This window comes from Phyllostomus hastatus, unplaced genomic scaffold (assembly GCF_019186645.2).
Source record: "Phyllostomus hastatus isolate PE091 unplaced genomic scaffold, TTU_PhHast_1.1 phas_contig_254, whole genome shotgun sequence".
NCBI classification, from domain to species: Eukaryota; Metazoa; Chordata; class Mammalia; order Chiroptera; family Phyllostomidae; genus Phyllostomus; species Phyllostomus hastatus.
This window is the reverse complement of record NW_025333810.1, coordinates 17,163,847-17,184,858: the sequence shown is the minus strand read 5'-3', so window position 1 is coordinate 17,184,858 and position 21,012 is coordinate 17,163,847. Positions and strand designations below refer to the sequence as shown.

Below are 21,012 nucleotides of genomic sequence, written 5' to 3'. Positions count from 1 at the left end.
AGACACAAGGAGTAGAAGCAAATTAATGTGTTCTACAGTTCCTTTTCCAAAGTTCTTGCAGTAAAACATGTTTTTGGAGCTCAGAATTTTAAAGGTTTCACAGGTGATACAATGTGCATACACCATATATTTTTTTAAAACCCCTGAAGAAGGCAGAGATGGCACAAAGAAGTCTGGGACAAGACAGCATAATCACATATTTGCTGTTTCTGCAGTGAAACCTACAAATATATGAAGTAAAGACACAGGATTTCACAACAGGCATTGTGGAAAAGTCAATTTGCACCAAAAAAATTGGTTTTCAGAGCATTTTCAATGTTAGAATTGTTGATAAGGAATTATGGCCCTGTAAAATAATACCCATTACTCCATTACTAATGGTATGTGCCAAATGTTCCTGGTAACCTCTTTGTCATGGTACTGACTTTATTGTGATACTTTGGTGAATTCAAAATATTCAGTACTTCTAAAAGTCTTCCATAGGGTTCACATATAACATATCCTCTAAACTATAACCACTCAAATTTGTCTACAATAAAAATCTCCTACTAAAGGCAGTTTGCAGAAATATAACCCTTGAAATTTAATAGAACTGAAAAATCCAATTTTACCACCATGCAAAAAAATGTTCATTGAATAAAATTTAACATATTGAACTCATAAAATGGCTTGTTCTTATTTCCTAACCAGAAAAATGCTCTAACTAGTAAAGGTATTCCTGACCTATGAAATAACATCAAATGAGTCACAAAAATGACCCGGACTTGTCATGAGTGACAAAATACAATAACCATAAAACTCTAGTACCATAGTGCATTAATATGTAAACATTCACTGACTAGGTACACTATACACAACATTTCCACTGAGGAGAAAAACAGACATAATTCCTTGTCAACAATGGTAGAAAGAGAATAAAGCAGTAAAAGTATAGTTAAACTAAAAAACCATTAAGGCCCTTTCCGTCCTTATGTTACATGAAAAATACAACTCAATGATACTGTGTATATGATAACTATAACCTAAAACTAAAAACTTTCAAATAACAATAATTCTTGCCTTCTTATAGCTTAATTTCTTTAAATATAATTGTTCTTATCACTTTGGTTTCTTAAGATTTTCAGGGCCATCTGAATTAATGTCTTAATTTATTCTTAATAAATTTCCCTTTAACAAATGTTCCAAACATCAAAAATCTTCTAATTTTGGTGCTATGCTTATCAAAAACTGCTAATGAACAATGAATATAATGACCTTACTAAGGATTCTGGGTATGAAACTATGAAGAAAAATCAGTTCATTAACCTGATCTTCTTGCAAATAATTTTTAGGCATTTCTTGTCCTACCTTCAAGACACCCTCATTCCTAATTGAAGAGAGAACAAGGAAGTAAAAGAAAGTCACCTTTCGAAAAAGAGCTAAGAGATATGTATGAAGAGAAGAAGAAATCAGTCATTTTCAACCCTGAAAGCACCTGTGAAAATCCTAATATATATCATTATTGCCCATTATATTTGAATCCCCAAATTCAAATATAAATTAACATGGGTAGAATCCCAATAGCTATCATTTTTTAACTTCCTCAGGAAACAAATATTAATGTGATATCAGGACTGAGAATCCCTGACAGCATAAGCTACCTTTTCCATAAACCCTTTTTTTCTTACGTTTTAGTAAGTGGTAGCAATCCCATCCCTACAAGAAGGACTGCAAAAGTTATATTTAAAATTGTCCATTTTTCTTCTCTCATTTATTCTATCACAGAAAAAGAATATTAATTTTCAATTGGAAATTTTTATACAAGTGCATATAATAAAATATATTTTAGTTTATTTAATTATCTCATTCCCAATGTTCAGGATTTTATTTTTCAGTCAGTTTTCAAAAGACAACCTTCATTAGTAGGGTATTTAGATGAAGAACAGACCACACACAGTAAGTACACAATATGCATTCCAGGCATAAACTTTCAAGAAGTTATGAGAAAATACTCAAAAGAATGATTTTTAAAAGCTGGCTACATTTTGATATTTGATTAACTACAAAAATTTTCAGAATCTCAAATATATTTCAAAATTAGCCACAATATGCCCTCACACTCACATAACAGAAAAAGGATTCAGTAAATAATCTACCAAATTTAAATGAAAATTGACATTATAAGAATCTACATCCTTAAGAGTTATTTCTATTTTTCTATTTTGTTCATATTGTTTTCAGATCCCTGGAATAAAAGAAAATAAGCAATATCTTAATGAAAATATACATCTACAAACACTAGTTTATTGTTTGTTTCAATGTTACCAACAACTGATACCTACTAGTTTCACTTCTAAAACAATGCTAGGCTATTTTTGCATGTCAAATTAGGATTTTATGAAAAGGCCTTATAGCCATGTATTTGCACACCATAAGATTAGTGGAATGCTGGGAATTTTCTCTCTTCTCTCCTGATTACATTACCTACTATATTTGCCTGCCATATGAAAGTATTCGTTATTAGAATATAAAAATAAATATTCCACAGAAATAGAAAATAAACATAACACAGACTGGGTGTAAGGGAAAAACAATTTTCACTTCCCTTTTTACTAAGGGAAACTCTGACTATAACTTTGACTCTAATATATCATACTCTTATACACTGCCAAGTACACTACCTCAAGTCAAAAACAAACAAGTTTAAAAAATAGATAATTACAAAATATTCAGAACTCCACCACCTTTATAAAGTACATTTGGATGAAAAGATATCAAATGGCCAACTTGAACTTTAAATTCTAAGGTAAATATTTTAATAAGCCCAACTTTAAAAATAAAGACAAAGTATCAGTGTATTTGAGGCACATTTTATTCAAGGTAATATACAAGACAGCACAGCTATATGTTAAAATCTGAATTGGTAGAAAACATCCAACATTCCAGGATTCCACTTTCTATCCTAAAAAAAAAAATACTATTTTTCCCAATGGTAAAAATAATACATGATGATACCTGAAAATCCCAACAATACAGAGAAGTACAAAAAGTATAAAAGTAAAAATCATCCCAAATCTCACTATTTACAAACAACTGTCATTAACAAAAATATCCTTCCGGGGGTGGATGAATTTACTCTGCATTTTTAGAACAATAATTGCAACAACTACAAGAATTAAAATTACAGTAATTAATTCTATATATTTATTGCATGTATATATATCTCCATATTATATGTATATACACACACATATACTCTTTTACAGACACTGAAATCAGAGAAATCTTTTCAATAACAACTTTTATGAAAATAAAAATGTATATGTTGTTTCAAGCACTCACTCTGTTTCTTCATTTTCATTTAAGCAAGCCATGTTTGAGGTTACTTTGTGTGTGTGTATGGTGGTGGTGGTGGTGGTGATGTTGACTGCTTAGAAGATTAAAAGGCTTGTCTATTTACTTGTTTTACTTTAACAAATAAATAAACAATCTAGCTACAATTTTACATTGCCTGAGAACACAGATATCTGCACTAAAGGTAACTGGCTGACTGATTTAAAGAACTAGCCCATGATCCTAAACAAGAGAGCACAGTAAACAATACATTTTCAAGGTTTCCCACCTCCTGGTCAGAAAGAGCAAGCCAGGCTCTAGCAATTAGTATATGAGAGATCTACTTTCCTATGAATTCTCAATTCTAAAATTCTGTGATTCCCTGCCTCCCCATTCTCTCACCATTCCTTCCTTCCTTCCTTCCTTCCTTCCTTCCTTCCTTCCTTCCTTCTTTCCTTCCTTCCTTCCTTTCTTCCTTCCTTCCTTCCTTCCTTCCTTCCTTCCTTTTTGCTGCTCCCAAGATATATAAAAACCTTACTTTCCTTCCTATTTGACTGGGATTCCATGATTCAAAATAAACTCTTCCTCTGCTTGACAAACTCCCATTTCCTCATGCACTTATTTGGTTCTAGATATGATAAAAAAATCTAATAAAATCAAACATGTGGGCAATTTTTGGTGAAGAGGGAGGGTAGCAACTCAAAAAATTTAAATGAATTTACAGATACAAATTTTTAATTTAAAGTTAAAATAGCTTTATGAGTTCCATGGAAAACATGTATAATCTTAGAACTTAGAAAATGGATTTTATTAATTCAAAGTTAGTCATTAAGAAAATTAGTGTTTTTAGCTCCTAAAATATTCATACCTGGGTATATATTTAAGATAGTAACATAGAAGCAGCTTTCTAATCTTTCATCTGTTACATTTGTACAAAGCTTTAAAGTTCAAAGTGCACTTGTATGCATTATTTATTCTCATTCTAAAGCAAACAGAAGTAGTGGTCAACTATTGATTGTCTCTCAAACATCCACTTCCCCCATATTTTTCCTTCCCATCATTTTTTAAATAGCCTCCCTCCACTATGTAATTCAGGGAAATGTATGCCATCCCCAACTGGAGAAGATACATCGTAATTAGTAAAAACCAACTATGATAACTACTTTCCCCTTATTATAGCTGATTAGGAAGTGTACGTAATCTAATTCTGGTCACTAAAACATGAAGGGAAAAGGATGCTGGTAGGCTTATGCAAAAAGATTTCCTGGCCAATGCATGTCTAGATATGATCTTGCTATCAGCCTGAGGATGAATCCAACACACTGGGAAGAGCCAAGTCAAGAAAATCAGAGAGGCAAACCAAAGATCTGAAAAACTAGCCCCACTTCCATACTTCAGATTTCCATTGCAGTAGGTATTGAAATGTGGTGATACCACATTAGAGATAAATATAGTATATACCATCTACCTTTCTTTCTCCAACCTGGACCTCCTTCTCTTACATCTACAAGTTCTCCTTTCAACTTGGGCTGAGCCAGGTAGTCAGACAAGGAGGATTGCTACTATTAGCTGTTAGACCAACATGCTTTGCAACAAGCACAAGTACTCCTAGAACACATCAAGAGTATGGCATTTCCTCTTCAAAGGGACCATTTCCTCTACCAATTCACTCCAGCAGTCCCTACTCAAGTTGGGGAGACACTGGAATTATAAAACAGCTTTTCTCCAACCCTGGTGCTATAAAAAGCTGAAAGACAGCATGTGAAATCAGATGAGGAACCATATCAAGAAATACATGAGAGCCACAGATTGATCATGTGACAAGGTAACTGAACAAGTCACCCTATGGTGGAAAGACTGTCTATAGGGTCGGGCATGAACAGAAGACAACTGATCAATCTGTGTGTGTGTGTGTGTGTGTGTGCGCGCGCGCGCATGCGTCCCCGACTGTCTGTCTGTCTCTCTCTCTCCCCCCATTCCTTTCTCTCTAAAATCAATAGACATAACCTCGTGAGGATTAAAAAAAAATAAAAAAGAGGATGCTTTAAGTAAATCTTTAAAAGAAAGTACAGACTGGATGTTTTAGAAACAATTATTATCTTTAATATATTTTTATTAACCAACAGCTCTTAAGTTAAAAATGGGAATCATTTAAAAATCTACATACCTTAAAAATTTTATTGAAACTAAAACATAAAAACATACATTCACAAGACAATCGTTTAATGCAAGGCCACAACCTTTTCTTTAAGTAAAGACATATGGACTGTAGTTCTATTTTGCCTTTTTCTAAAAACCTCATCCATAGTTCATCACCTATGATTTCCAATTTGTTTCTAAACACAAAAAGACATCTCACAAACATTTAAAAGTAATCTTATTGAAGAACTTTTTTAGATTTTTATGGGTTTTTTCCCCTAATTGTTTAAAGTTATTTCACCTCCACCTATTTCAACTGTTAATTTAGCTACTCACCTGTTTTCAAAGTGACCACTGGTTCTCATACAAACACCTTTTCTGCCTTCACAGTTCACTGAATAATGTTACATTAAACTATGTAATTTCAACATCAAGTACAACTGCCATTAACAATTTGTTGGGTAGAAACACAAATTCTTAGTAAGTATAAAATAACTGGTTGGCATAAAAGTTCAAGAACAAACTATAGGGTGGTCTACTGCTATTCAATGACATAGCATGAGCATCAAGCAGTAAATGAGTGAAAAGAATCTCTTAATCTTCTGAGTGAGTTAAGCAGAGATGAGTTAAAAGAGATTCATCTGTAAAAGGCTGTTCCTAAAAGTCTTTGCTTATTTTACCCAACGATCAACCCTGTAACAACTCATGTATATCAGCAACTTCTGAATCTGCTTCTAAGATTTATACAGTGCCTATCTATATGCCAGGTATCACACCTTGGCACTTTATATGAATTTTCTCAATCCTGATGAAGAACATAATCACAAAATAACTCTCTCCCTTTATTTAATTTTTAAAAATTGTTGGGTTTTCTGTGTATATGTGTTTTTGTTGAATTGCTCTTGAGATGGCTATACACCAGAGAGAACAGTGCCCTCATAGTATAGAAAGTAGTTCAACACAACTCAGCTAAATAAATGTAATGATTCTGAATACAGTTAAGTCTGATATTACCTCACTATAGAAAAAAAGCATTAGAAGTTTAAGGAAAGTACCTATTATGAGATTTTACCTAATTCCAGTGAAAGCTATAAAAAATGTGGATGTGATTTAGCCAGATGTGGACATAACTTAGCTATGGATTTTCATTAAATTAAATTAACTGTGATATATTATTAGTAATGAAAATGAACAAAATGTATAGAGTCTTATACTAAATACATGAATGATTCAAGTCCATTGTTAAGAATTATTTTCAATATCTAATGAGCAGGGAGTGGTGTAAGAAAATATAACCAATTACTTAAGATAGTATTTTTTTAATTTTTATGTATTGATTTGAGAGAAAGGTTTGTTTTTTCACTTATCTATGAATTAATTCACTGGTTGAATCCTGTATGTGCCCTGAACCGTGATCAAACCCACAATTTTGGTGTATCAGGAAAATACTCCAAACAACTGAGCCACCCAGTCAGGGCAATCACTATAGTTCAAGAACAAATCACTACACACCTTCCTAAGGTCCCACAATGGGAGGGAACACAAACATTTATGATTTCTAAATCTCAGCATTGAAAAGGGAGCTGGAGGAAACATAGCTGAACAGCAGCCTCCACTATGTTTCTGAAACATATCTGTCCCATATATCTCTCTCATTCCATATTTTTGAGCAGTTCAGAGGCTCTCCATATTAATGGATGGTATCTATATTAATGGATAATACACACTTTATTTCTACACTTTAAGAATCCCCAGTACAGTTCTGTCCTGCAGATCAGCACAAAGGTGATACTCTGAAGTAGCTTAGGTTACTATAACCATACTGTCTGCTCCTACAAAGTCTCTACAATTAGAGAACTTCAAATACCCCCAAAATGCTGCTTCCAAAGAAATTACATCTTGAAGACCCAATATCCAGACACATATTAACAATACCAATCAATACCACTAAGTGCTAACTGCTTGAGAAAAGACAAAGATGAAGATGATTAGAAAAACAGATTATCACTGGTAGTTTCAGACTTTGAAGCCAGAAATGAAAACCTAATTTAAATATGTACTGTACTACTCCAAGTTATAAAACTGGTTGCTCTAGAAGACTGTTTCCTGTGGTCAAAGTGAAGGATTATACCACCTAACTCATAGAGTTGTCTGAACAGTAGCATTTACAGTTCCTATACAAAGTAAATACTTAATACACTGTAACAGGTATTGTTGTTACTGTTCAAAATAACACAAATACAGTTATAATGTAAGTTCCTTTGAAGACTAAGAGGAAAATAGCAAAAACCATCAAACAAACTTCCCAGTAACGTGATTCTACATGTACTTCAACACCAGTGTTTGGGAGGATGATATTCTTGCAAGCACTCTTATGAAAATAAGTTTGGGGTTAAATTATTTTAGGGTTATGTGGTATTTAAGATGACCAAAAAGCCTTATACCCTATTTGTCTGGAACTGTGGAAGTTTCTCATTTTATCGTCTCACTATTATAGTCAATTCTCTTTGTATGTAGACTCGTTACATTTTACTTCATCCATAGTAAATCTCACCTTCAAATGTTTTAACAGTAATGTAACTATCAAATGAACTGCATTTTGTTTTGTTTTTTAGTATTTTAGCATGCTCTCTATTTAGTTAGATAAACCCTTTTGGCAAGCCCTTTGAAACTAAACAACCACCTGTTCTATTCTGAAAAAAGTTGAACCAATAAACTACACCAGAATAATGGCCCAGTCACAGCATGGAGGGGATCACAGAGGGGACACAGAGAAGTCAAGGGACTACAGCTTTCCATTTATTCCTGAGTCACATTTTTACAGTCTGGATTTCTATCTTATAAAATCAATTACCAGATTACCAGACACACCCATATTCAAATGCAAGTAAAGAAATATGGCAAGCAATGTATGAACTGTTTTAGTTTTTATACTTTTGTGTTTTCCTCCATTAGTGTGAATGATAAGGAGTTGACTATTCTGCTATAATTTATTTCCTTCATTTTACTATCCTTATTTGCCTTACCTACTCTCTATCACCACAGAAGCTATACACTTGGACCTTCATACCTCAAACTGACTCATTTTTAAATACAAGGCATTCTGGACTTTCCTGGACTGATCTCCACCTACTTCAGAGCTTCCTCTCCCACAAAGAGCTCCTGGCACAGCAACCTTATGTCCAGCTGAATAAGCCACATAATACCCAACCCACATGCCTGTGTTCAGGCTGTTCCCTTCCCCTAGACTGCTACCCCCATGTACACACAGCCTCCATTTTGCCTATTAAAATATGATAAGACCCAAAGGGAGTGTTACCAGGTATAAACTCACTCATAATTCCCCAGTCAAAAATTAGTAAAACACACTCACACACACACACTCAATAAACTCACAGGAGTTTTGTGTTGCAATTATATCTGTGCAAGTCTGCTTTTCCCTTGAAGGCAACTACTGGGTCTCATTCATCTTCATATTCTACCTACTCTTCCAGCCTCACCACACATAGTAAAACTCTCATGTACATATTAAAGGTCCAGGTTGAACTACACTACCTTGATTCTAATCCCAGTCTGTTTATTTGAAGAAATACAAAACTTTCATGTATTAAAGATTTTTTTAATAGTTAATGCTTGCAGACAAATGATGAAAACATTAATAACTATCACAATGCATTAATTTTTAAGTTCATTATTGCAGAAGAGGTCAATCAGCACAATAAATCATCAGTAAAGATAATCACTTTCCAAAAGCCCCCCCAAAAGTTTCATACATATCAACATTAAAATTAACCTATCCCCTGCCCTGGCTGGTATAGCTCAGTGGACTGAGCGCAGGCTGCGAACCAAAGCATTGCAGGTTCGATTCCCAGTCAGGGCACATGCCTGGGTTGCAGGCCATGGCCCCCAGCAACCACACATTGATGTTTCTCTCTCTTTCTCCCTCCCTTCCCTCTCTAAAAATAAATAAAGAAAATCTTTAAAAAAATAAAATTAAATTAATCTATCCCCATTCTAATAAGTTTTTATATCTGATGCATACCCAGAAATGCAAACTTCCTAAAAGCAAAAAGTGTCTACACACTCTACTAAGAATCCATGTCAAAGCCAATCAATTGACTTGATAATTTCTTCCAATGCCCATAAACACAGTTTTCATCTTTTGTGCAACTATAGAGGCTAATGTATACAAAATATAACTATACTTTATCTTAGCTCAGAATACGGTTGGGTCAAAGTTTAGGAATAGTTATCAAATACACTAAGCACATCTCTCCATTCAAACCCCTCCTAAATGCTCCTAAGAATGTCACAAACCAGATCTGATTTTTAGTGGAAAATGTTTTCTTCAAAACTGGCCTCAGCTCTTTCTAATTTTAAATCGTTGTTATAATTTTTGTGATATTTTTCTTCCACAATATATTTCTTTATAGGAAAAGCAAACATTCTTCGAATATATGTATATGGCTTTAAAAGTCAGATTTTTTAATTTTAAAAAATATTCCAATTTATAATCCAACATATTTTACTATTTGTGGGCAAATGTTATTCATATCATAAGGATTGCAAAACCAAAAGAAATACTGAGTTATTTTCTTAGGTTATTAAAAATCAGGTTTACATTTTTCCAATTCAAGTCGATGTTCTAAAACAAAAGGTTAAAAACCAGGTCACTTACCGACCAGCCTTGGTACTCACTACAACAGTTAAAACTAATTCGCACTGTGTAGCAACAGTAGCCATCTCCCACGCAGACACACACTCTCTCTCCGCCCCCCCCCCCATTAACTTTTCCTCCTTCCTTGAGAGAACTAGAATGATCATAACACAGGCCTGACTACCCCCACCCCACCAGAACACACACATGTCCATCACCCGCCCTGCAGAAAAGTAATGTGGGGGCTGTGGACCAAAAGAACCGGCGCTTCTGTGTCACTTCCCCTGCAAGTGGGATAAACAAACCAGCACCGTAACAGTAACCATCAGAGTAATTTTGTTACTCTGACTAATGCCTTGGTTAAGTTTTGAGATAAGTCAGAAGCTTTACCAAATAGGTAAATTCCCGTCCCTTGCCTTAAAACAAACGCCCCAATGGGAAGTTTACCCCTGTAATGAAAGCTGGCCCCTGACACCTCCTTCCAGCAGACCGATTCCCTCGTCCCTCCTACCCAAAACCCCCACTCCGAAGGTAATTGTCTGGACACAATCAAGGAGTGCTGGAAACTACACTCCCGACCTCAAAAACCCTCCCAAACGAAGTCCCTGCCTTTTCCTTGCTCCCCACATCCCTCCAGTACCCACTGGCCGCACACCACTCGGGAAACTTCTGCAGCGGGCCCTGATGCCCCTGGCCCCCTCCCAGCCTACAGAGCCCTCCTAGCCCTCACCTCCTGGCTGCGGCCCCCTCCCGAGTGCGTGCGCCTCAGCACCTCCCGCTCCGGTCCTCACCCACCCCTCCTCAAGGCCCCCACCCGCCCGCCGAACGGCCGCCCCCCCCCCCCGCCGCACCCCACCAGCCCCGGACCCCAGCCCTCCCAGCCCCACCCGGGAAGAAAAGAGCCTCGGCCACCAAGAGCATGCCGCCGGGCCACACGGCCCAGCGCCAACACGTAGGGGGCTTTACCTCAGAGGCTGGGTCTCGAGCAGCAGGGTCGGTCTGGGGCGCTGGCGACGCCCCCGCTCAGTCAGTCAGCAGCGGAGGGGCAGTGGTGGCGGCACATCACACCGCAGGGCGGTCGAAGGAGGGAAGCGAGCCACGCAGGGAGGGAGCAAGCGAGGTAGGGGGTAAGGAACCAGAGAGAAAGGTAACGCAGCTTGACTGGGACTGGGTCCCTTCACTACTGCTGGTGCCTCCTACCGCCGCCTCTGGCTGAAGAGTCGCCGCCCGGGCCACTGCTGTCGCCACCGATGCAAACGGGAATGAATGCACAGCAGCGCCTCACTTATCCGGAGGTCAAACATCCTTCTGCCTCAGGCATCCGGATCGGCACCGGACCCGGAAGTGAACACAAGGAAAAAAAAATAAAAAAAGGAAAGCGTCTCTCTGGCGGCGGCGGTGGGCCCACGCTGCCCGCAACAGCGAAAAGAGCCGAGTGGAGCCGAAGATTACACCAGCTTGATCGGATTGGTTGGCTGGCCGACCGGAAGAAAGGCAGCACGCTCATTGGCTAGCAAGGAGTATAAAGAACAAACCACTCTCCTGCCTACCTTCTTAGGAGGAGGGATACGTGGGGAGATGGTGGGGTGATCGTGTTTCTCTAGTTACGAGTCTTGTCGAGGTCTGTGGGGAGAGCTGGAAGGAAAACATCCATAGCCCCAGAAAACTATTACAAATTTTGTGGCTCTAGTGAGCAAAGATCCTAAGGGTTTTATTGTGTCAAATAAGGGTACCGAGGCGGTGCCCTAGTACAGCCCTCCAAGTGCCAAAAGATTTAGGACGTGGTCTAAGGGAATGACATTACTGGCTCAAATTCTCCCACGTTTTTTTGGTAACCCCAGTGCTATTACAGGTATTCCACTACTCCATTTGAGAGCTGAGATAATCCTCTGAACTATTCAAATCAGACAGACAAATCAAGCATGCAGGTAAGACTGAAACAGAAAGAGTAAGAGCTTTATGTTTGTGCTGCAGGTGTACATGAGGAGGGACTAGAAAGAGGGAACAAGGAAGGGAGACACACAGACACACCAAAGAGTGCTGTGGGGCCAGGGCACAGTGCTGACTCCCAAGGCAGGGAGGAGTGAGGCTCTGGCCGGTCTTGGGGGCTGTGGCTTTGCCCCAGCCTCAGACATACAAAGTCCCTAGAAAAATGGGAGCTCTTCTGGACACAGGAAGACAAAGGGTTAACCCCAACAAGAAAGAAAAAAAGCAAAATATACAGGATCCGGCAGAAGTAACACATTGAGTGTAGTTGGTAGGGTACATGAACATCTCCATGAAATGGTCAGTAATTTGAACATTTCAAATAAAATGTCTATGATGTGCTTGAGTGTGATATTATGTTACAGAATTACATGCTTATGATTTTATAATAAAAATTTGGTATAGATCACCAGCACATCCTGTATAATGCATAGTTATTACCTCAGTTTTTCAAATGAACCTCCTGGAGTTCTGAGAGACAAAACCACTCAAGTCATGAAGTTGTAGAATTCAAACTGGAACCAATATTTTCTGCCTCCACTTTATAGTCCTTTCTGCCCACAAAGAAAGGGAAGAAGATCGTATTCTTCCTCTTTCTCATAGGTGGTTAACTAAAATGAAGACTTCTATCGGAATAGATCCACCATGAAAACATTGTAGAGGACTCTGAAACTTTAATTTTTGAAAAATTGTTATTCTTAATATTACTTGTGTCTAAAGTCCTTTCAAAAGTCAGGCATTAAGGTGTGTGTGAAGAAAAACCATAGCCTGGTGCTTTGTTTAAAGATTTATTTATCACTTTTATATTTTTATACATTCACTTTATCAAGAAACTTGAGAGTGTGTGTGTGTACCTCTTGCTCTCTCTCACATACACACACACACACACACACACGCCATAAAGTTTTCAATGAACCAAATAAATTTTAAAATAATTAAGGATTTGTCTCATGTTCCCTCTGTGCCTTGCCAGAGAGATAGCAGAGTTAATGTGTAACCTCCAGAGGGGTAATCAGTATGAAAAGATGCTGGTTTTGGTTTTGTAATACAACAGTGCCTCTTTATTTTTACCTCTCTCCTCACACTCCTAAACTGAAGGTTAAGGTGACTGATATAACCAGTCCTAGAAGAGTAGTGATATTAAAAGCACTGCCTCTGTATTTATCACACCACTATCATTCTGTTAGAGACTCAAAAGCAACTAAGATTTATGCATGCTCAAACATGGGAATAATTTGCCTAATGAAATTACACCCCCAAAACTTTCTGATCTATCCCAGAACTCAATACTAGACACAAAACATAGTTAATCCTACCTCACTAAAAGGAGAAATGTCTACAATACAGGGAACTCTAAATATTATCATCAACAACCAACAAATCATTTTATACCCTCTGCCTCAAAAAGCACAATTTGGATCAAGAACACCCTCAAAGTTCTGATAAATGGTTAAGAAATACACATATATAAATATATGATCAAATCACATTTTAAATGATATATGGGTTGAAGTAAATGTTTAGATTTTAAACACTTGAGTAAAGATAGTTTGTCCTTTTTAAAAATTGGCCTAGAAGTTCCTATAGATTGAAATTGGCAAGTAATCTAGGTAGAAAGTCAGTAAAATTTTCATATCATTCTATTGTCAGAAAAGAATGGCAATATCAAAACAGCTTACCTTAATAAAGAAAAAAAAAAACTGCAGGCATCTCAACCAAAACTGTTTTGTAGCACAATGTCTCAACATAAGCAAACAGATCATGTTTTCATGCACTATCTCATACATCAAATACAGTTACATTTTTGTGTCACCCCATGTTTCATACCATTACCATCGCTCGTTGGAGATTTATATTCAACTAATATTTCTTTATGTTTTCCAAAGCACTTTCACATTTTTTATTTCTCAAAACTTCATCCTGTTGAATTTATGTCTGTATAGATGTAAGTAAATATTCGTTCTACCATTTAGGTACGTGATACTGTAATGATTACTTTTTTTTAAGCAGGAGAGGCTTTACCTATGTATTTCTATTAAAATGAGGGCAGGAATTACTTAAAAATGACTTTTTGCTTAAGAATATCATGAATTTCTTAGGAAAAAAACAGAATTTGTCAAGTGGGAACTTGAAGAGCATAAAAAAGAACACAAAATTTCTAGGTCACTTTAATTTCACATCTGACACAGTGTAAATATTCTAATATATCACTTACATCTGTGGTTCTTTTTGTATACAAACTATTTGTATAAACTATTTCTCTTTCTCTTAGCCCTCTGAATGCTTACCGTGGCTATCCAGGCCACCAGTACCTGCACACACACCTACACAAACTGGAGAGAGTGAAGAATTAAGGCCTTCAATTAGGATTGTAAGCAGGAAAACTTTTCCATTTCCTTCTTTCTCCTACTTAAAGCATTAACTGCTTACAGAAAAAGGAAAATGGACAGCTTTGCTTGCCACAAAATGTATCTACCATTCTCTCTCAAGTAAAGCACGTGTAGGAGATGAAAAGAAAGCATTTTGTCAATAGAGAAATTTGCTAAGTGCAAGTTTTCAGTGTACCATTAAACATTATGAGAGCACTAACATACAGATTTGTACTATAATCATTTTCTCCTCAGGCCCCTTGTTCGTACTACTAAAATACTCTCCTTGCCAAATTTGTTTTGTACACATTGATCAAGAAATGCCCCCAAAATACAAATAAACACTAAAGATTAATCTAGCACAGTGATTGTCAACAGTTGTGCTGCAAGAATTTTTAAAATATGCAATACCCATTTAGTCAGGGACACTGACCTGTTTTCCCTTAGATTGTCAAATAAAAAAAATTGACAACAACAACCACAACAATAGCAGTCCAGTGTGAATAAATCAAAATTATAATTATTTTTTGGTGAGATCAGCAAACAATATATGTTTGGTATGCCACAGAATTTTAGTAATTGGTTTATGTTTGCCATGAGATGAAAAAGCTTAAAAATTACTGATCTAGCACTCTACTTTGATACAGTGTATCAATAATGTGGCCAATCTGGCTGAAATAAATACAGGTAGATATTTCCCACCCAACAATGTAAAAACCAACATTTGTATAAACTCTGTATTATTGCATCTGATTCTGACAACAACCCTATGAAATAATATACCAGCTATTATTATTTTTCCCCTGTTAAGAATAAGGAATGATGGCTTCATAGAGGTTAATTGACCTGCCCAGATGATATGATAATTAATAACCTGTTAAATATTAAATATAATATTATGAGATTGCGATGTTTACAAAAATTTTTGAATATAAATACAGAGGAAACATTTTCTTCAAAATGTTTTGTTTAACTGTAAAGGTAAACCTATAGTGCAGACTTACTGGTTGATTTAGGCTAAGCATGAGGCATGACCAAATGATTTCTTTCTTTTTCAATATTAGCCTTAAGGTAAACTAACTGGAGAAAGATATACTTTAAAAAAAAACTAAATGGTCAAGTAGAAACAGAATGAGACCTTGTGATAGTAGCCAGAGCCTGGAAGCAGAGCAACATGTTTTATTACTACAATCAGGACAATATCCTTTTCCCCAGTCATGTCTGCAGTCAAGGGGAGGAAGAGGAAGGATCCTGAGAGAAAGCCAGTCAGAGAGCAGGTACATCAGGTTTTGGGGAAGCTGTCACCTAGCAACCTTTCCTTCACATTGTTACATAAGTACAGCTGGAAAGGGTCAAAACGCTGGATTATACATTTCTGAAAGGATGATTTTAAGTATTTTGTAGATGCAAAAATGAAAGTATAAGAATCACAAAACTTTTCTGAGAGTCTTTATTATATTTTATAATAATAATCTTCAGTAACGTTTAATAAAGTTACATATTAAAGACTCCTTGTATTCAATGGGCTGACATAACAAAATACCACAGACCAGCTTAAACAACAGAAGTTTGTTTTCTCATATTCTGGAAGCTGGAAATCTGAAATCAGGGTGGAGGCATGGTTGATTCTGGTGAGAACAATCTTCCAGGCTCTCAGATGGCCTTTACTCAATGCATGCCATCTCTCTCTCTTCTTAAAAGGGCACTAATTCATTATGAGGGCCCCACCTCCATGACCTCTTATAAACCTAATTATATCTAAAAGGCAACATTTCTGAATACCATCACTTTAGGGGGTAAAATGCCATCATATAAATTTGAGGGGACACAATTCAGTCCATAGCACTCTTCAAAGGAACACTTTCTATGTAGAGAGTATATCATCTATAAATAAAAGAGCAGGTAAAGTTTAGACAGGATATCAATTAAAAAAGACAACTGTGGACAGCAAAATGTTTAAGCCTCATAGAGGAAAAGAATATATTTTTAAGATAACATGCTTCAATAATATAAAGAAAATTGTCTGTAGAGAAAAGTTATAAACATCATGAAAAGTGTAAGGGTATCTTGCGAAAAAAGAATGGCTATCTCCTGCTAGGCAATTTAATTTTTTTTCCATTAGCAGCCCTGAATTTTAGCAGCTTTTAAGCAAGTTTGGCTATCTGAAGAATGCTATTTTGTGATAAATACAACAGTTAGCGAAAGCTGTGATTTTTTTTTGTAATGATTTCAGGAACAGCTTGAATTCTGGGTAACATATAGATCTAAGGTTTAGAGATGGTCATAATGATTGGTTTCTGCTCCATTTATTCCTCCCCTGGTATCCTTTTGCTCCCCATAGTTATATTGCCCTAATCTCTACCTCAGGAACTCATCCCAGACCATGAGTCCAAGACTAAGTGTCTCACAGGAATCAGACAGTTCTCTGAATGCAGATGCCAAATGCCAAGTAAGAGCTCTGGGTTAGACTGTACATTTACAATGGTGCCACTCCCCTATCTATTATTCCCTATAATGCTTTCCCAGGCTGCAGCACTGGACTTCTCCTTTGGTTTACTTTCTAATTGGTACTGGAGTCTCTCCCTGAACCCCATACAATGTGCAGAAGTAATAAGCCTGGTTTAGATAATGGTTCTCTAGTCCCAGTTTCTGACTAGACCCTAGGCTGCTGACTAAGCTTATAAGATTACTATATTCTTCTTCTGGATAGGCCCACATTTGGCGTCAAAGCTTGTCTAAGCCATGTCTGAATTTCATGTTCCCTTTGGATAGTGAACAGAGGACTACCTTGTGGTGTTCAGCATCTGTGTCTAATTATGTTTCTTTAGTCTTTGTCATGCTTCATCATGCTTGATCTTCATCCCTCTCTTCACCAACCACTACTGCTAAATTCTGGACATGTCTTTATCCTCCCACCTGTTCTTATTATGCTGTTGATCACATCTGACTGAACAAGATCACAAGGTTAGAAGATGAAATTGATGCAGGAGGACACCTTAGTTAGAACCCTCACTTCCCCCATTTAGTTCTCATTCTACTTCCCCCATAATTAGTTTCTCATTCTACTTCTCTTATAATAAGTTTCTTTCTATTTTCCTTCCTTGCACAATTTAAATAATCTGAATCTCAGTTGGCTCATCTGTAAATTGAGTCAGTAACACCTACATCATATCAATGTCAGGAAGATTAAATGCAATGATGTACCTTTAATGCACTTACCTCTAGGTCTGGAATATAGTAAGCACTAAATTTATTTTCATTGTTAGCTACCATTTGACTCACAAGAACCTGCACTTCCTACTCCAACATGAATGGTAATCTGAAGTTGAAACTGTTGGGTGTCAAGCTATTCCCAACTTTAAAAGTCCAAGACTTACAGAACTGGATTTACGGTCCTGAGGCAAAACATTGTTTAAATTTGCTCCAGGACCTATTTTCTTGATTTTTACCATGCATATTTGGACATTTATGGAGTATTGGCTGTTTAGCATCTGTTTTCCTTAATAGCATCAAGATTTCCTTCTGATGAAGCTACTCCTAAACACTATATTCTGTGACCAGGGGCTCTGCCTTCCATAGGTGTGGTATGAGGTGGGGGAGGAGTAATAGGGGACACATTGCCTAAACAATGCCAAATGGGTGCTCTCTCATTAGATCTGAATCTTGAGCAGAGAGGCAGGCATTCTAAACACGGTGGGAATGGCACTCCATCCTTCAAGCAGCACCCTGACCACGTAGTTCCTGACATAGGACAGTGACTCTGATCCTACCTTCCAGCCTTTGGAGCATTCGGATTCTGCCCAAACCAGGACACCAGCTACCTGTCAATTCTGTGAGACATTCCTCTCACCCAATTGCCTTTCACTTAAGTCTGTTTTGCTTGCATTACCTACAGTAAATTTCTGTTGTTTACAACTGAAAAATCCTGGTCACTTTCATTTCTGGCTTTTGGTTCAGCTCACTGCTGTCTCTCCTATTTGTATCCTTTCTTGTGTGGCCAGACTCTGTGTCCGTGTGAACACTTGAATTTCAAGCTGTGGTTTAGCCCTGCTTCACTTCTTCGGCCTCACTCTAGTATAATCTCTGACTGTCTCACTGTTGTTATGAGGCTCCCTGGCTTCAGGCTTCTATTCTCTTAATTGACAAAGCTGGCCACACCCTGCCAAAGCTTTGTATTTCTGTGCAGCTGCCTTCAGTCACCAGCTTGCCCTACCTCAGCTACTGGCTGAAACCCTGCCAGTTGCAGACGGAACCCTTTGGACTGTGACTTAATGCTCTGTGTTCTGCCAGCTTGAGTGAACTGATCTAACTGAGAAGAAACCTCAACCAAATGCCAATACTTGCTGCTTTCTAGAACTGTTACTGTGATACATATTAGAGTATGTTTGTCAATTTATATTCATGTTGATAAAAGCCAATATCATCCTGTATCTCATTTCCTCTTCCCTATATTACCTGCATTCCTCTGATCTTGACTCATATCAGCAAAGAGAAATCAACTTGGCCTGTTTACAATGGAATAAATTCTGTATTCTAAAGTTACTATAGCTATTCGAGTACTTAGCGACAGGATAGCTCCTGTTTTTGCAAGCTGTCTAAGCAACTTAGTTCTGGTCTTGGAACATTAAAGAGAATCTAGCTGTGCAGTGTTTGGGCTATAAACCAAAGCTGCAGTCCTCAACTTCCTTCTGCATGCCTTTAAAATAGACATTACATCTCAGTGGAAATCTATCAGTGTTGTTGAACAGGATACTGAGTCCTGACCAAGGCTGCAAAGAAGAAAATTGATGCTGGCTTTAGAATTCATTTGCAGATATCAGAAAACCCAAGTGTATGTGACTGGTACAATAAATGTCAGTTATTATTATTATTAAACTTAATAGACTTAAACATTGTCCAAAGCAATACAAATAATTATCTAGCAGAAAGAGAAGATGATTGGTAAACAGAGGAAAAGAATCATGACTTTATTCTGTACGTGCAAAATGATTTTTTAAAAGTTTGTAATTTCAAGTCACTTTAGAATATAGTAATTTGATTGTATGTCCCTCACAGGACAAAACAATTGCAAAAAAAATTACTTTTTAGTAATCATGTTAGTGATAGTAGTGTTGATGTTGTTTTTCTGATATCCAAGACAAAGCAAAATGAGTAATTATGGTATATTCTAATTCTGTCTCCCCTGATGTTCATACAGATGAAAAAAGAGGCCAACTAAATAGCTTATAATCCTGATTGGAAATATGATCATGAACTCATAGGTATTTATATTACATACATATTTCGTAGTTCTGTCCACAGAAAAGGCCTAGGAATAAGCCCAACTCAGTTGCAATCAGTACCAAGAACCCCACACTTTATAAATAACAGAGCCTTTGGAAGAAAGACAAGCAGAAAATGACACAATATTAGTTTGCTTTTGCTGCTGTAACAAGTTACTATAAATTTAGTAGCTTAATACAACACAAATTTATTATCTTACAGGTATGGAGGTCAGAAGTTCAAAATAGTTCTCAATGAACTAAAACCTTGGTGTTGGCAGGGCTGTGTTCCTTCTGGAGGCTTCAGAGGAGGATTTATTTCCTTGTGTTTTCCATACACCAGAGGCTTCCTGCATTCCCTGCCTCCACCTTCAAAGCCAGCATCACATCACATCACATCACACTGACTGCTGCTTCCGTCATCACATCTCCTCTGACTCTCACCCTCCTGCCTTCCTCTTTCACTTATAAGAACTCATGTGATTTTACTGAGTCCACAGGAGATAATCCAGGATAATCTCCGTCTCAAAAATCTTTAACTTAATCTCAATGCAAAGTCCCTTTTGCTATGTAAAATAATATAGTCAACGTTCTGAGGGTTAGGGTTTGGACATCTCAGGGGTCATTATTCTGTCTAACATAGGTCCCTAGTCAAATAGAAGAATCTGAGTTTTTTAAAAAGGGGAAGAACCTAATCTTGCTTGCTGAGATAAGGGCCCAATACTTAAAAATATCACTCTGAGAATAATTTCATCAGTACTGCCTACAAGCCTTATATAATAGTAAAGGGGATAGAGTAAAACTAACAACTGCTGAATGCTTAAATGAAGAGTGTCAGGCTCTTTTTAGAAAACATCTTTTTAAATTTAATTTTTTATACTCAATAAAAAAGCAACATTTTTTATTGCTTTATAGAGAGAGAGGAAAGGAGAGAGAGAAATGTTGATTGGTTGCCTCCCTTATGCACCCTGACCAGGGAATTTGCATGCCTGGTCCAGGGATCGAGCCCGGAACCCAGTAATGTGCCCTGACAGGGAGTCAAACCCACAACCCTTCAGTTACAGGACAACGCCCAACCAAATGACCACCACACTGGCCAGGGCAATCTTTTTAAATTATTATAAGTAGGGGGTTCCCCTACCCATCACTATGGAATACAAAAATAAAACTAGGAGGGAGTTGGAGCAAAATGTTCAGATCACTTAGCTAGTAAATGGCAGAGCTAGGATTTAAATAGAGAAATGTCTCTGAAGTCCCTGAATTATCCTGCTTTTCATGATGTTGCAGG

The 21,012-nt window shown here is 37.1% G+C and overlaps 1 protein-coding gene across 10 annotated transcripts in view; it reads right to left on the bottom strand.

The window, feature by feature from the left end:
- Nucleotides 1-11,476, bottom strand: part of CSNK1G3 (casein kinase 1 gamma 3) — a 103,204-nt gene extending 91,728 nt beyond the window's left edge. For 5 of the 10 annotated variants that reach the window (XM_045838012.1, XM_045838014.1, XM_045838017.1 and 2 more), the window contains exon 1: nt 11,075-11,475. The gene's annotated coding sequence lies outside the window, so the exon portion shown is untranslated. Of the gene's footprint in view, nt 1-11,074 lie in introns of all 10 variants that reach the window. The other 5 variants (XM_045838009.1, XM_045838008.1, XM_045838011.1 and 2 more) reach the window with 2 other exon arrangements.
- Between the last annotated feature and the right edge of the window lie 9,536 nt (nt 11,477-21,012).